At 42.0% G+C, this 615-nt stretch overlaps 1 long non-coding RNA gene across 1 annotated transcript in view; it reads left to right on the top strand.

Moving 5' to 3' along the window:
• The first annotated feature begins 513 nt into the window (after positions 1-513).
• LOC109530877 (uncharacterized) overlaps positions 514-615 on the top strand; it is a 13727-nt gene continuing 13625 nt past the window's right edge. Inside the window, exon 1 of the long non-coding RNA XR_002171077.1 lies at positions 514-613. This is a non-coding gene — a long non-coding RNA (uncharacterized LOC109530877). The remainder of the gene's footprint in view (positions 614-615) is intronic.

Here is a 615-nt window from a genome sequence, read left to right on the forward strand (position 1 = left end):
AACTTATTATATCCACCGCAGATGTAGTGAGCAGGTACCATGTCAGGATACGTGTAGTGTGTACAGATGATGTCTACCGAGCATGGGCCATAATCAATATAGAGACCCACCATCACATGGTGAATTGCATGTCTGTTGACATGGTCTTTGAGATCATGTCAGTGCTTGTGACCACACAATATGAGTGGTAAACGCAGACCACATCAATGGACATGCAGTGAGTGAAGACCACAATCAACTTGGGCAAACACGTGTAGTGTTTTCTTGAGACCGTGCACCTCCACAGTTTTACTGTATTCTGTTTGCCTTGCCGCTGCTGCCATCTGGTGGATACATTTGTTAATTATTTCACAGCCATAGCCCATTGCCCAGAGTCCTGGTTTTGAAGAATGTGTCCGATGGAAAGCAGGAATATTTCAGTTTGTTGTCATATATATTTTTACACGAGTAGTTGGAAAGAATTGTTTTTAAAATTATATATACATATTGGGGGAACGGTGTTGTGTGCATAAATAAAAGCACCGGGGATCTGTTTTGTTTTTTGACAGATGGCGTTTATTCTCACTGGGCATCATCTGACATTAGAATAGCTACAGAGACGGCCATTTGGAAGGT

Source organism: Hippocampus comes, unplaced genomic scaffold, assembly GCF_001891065.2.
Source record: "Hippocampus comes isolate QL1 unplaced genomic scaffold, H_comes_QL1_v1.1 scaffold319, whole genome shotgun sequence".
Taxonomy (NCBI): domain Eukaryota; kingdom Metazoa; phylum Chordata; class Actinopteri; order Syngnathiformes; family Syngnathidae; genus Hippocampus; species Hippocampus comes.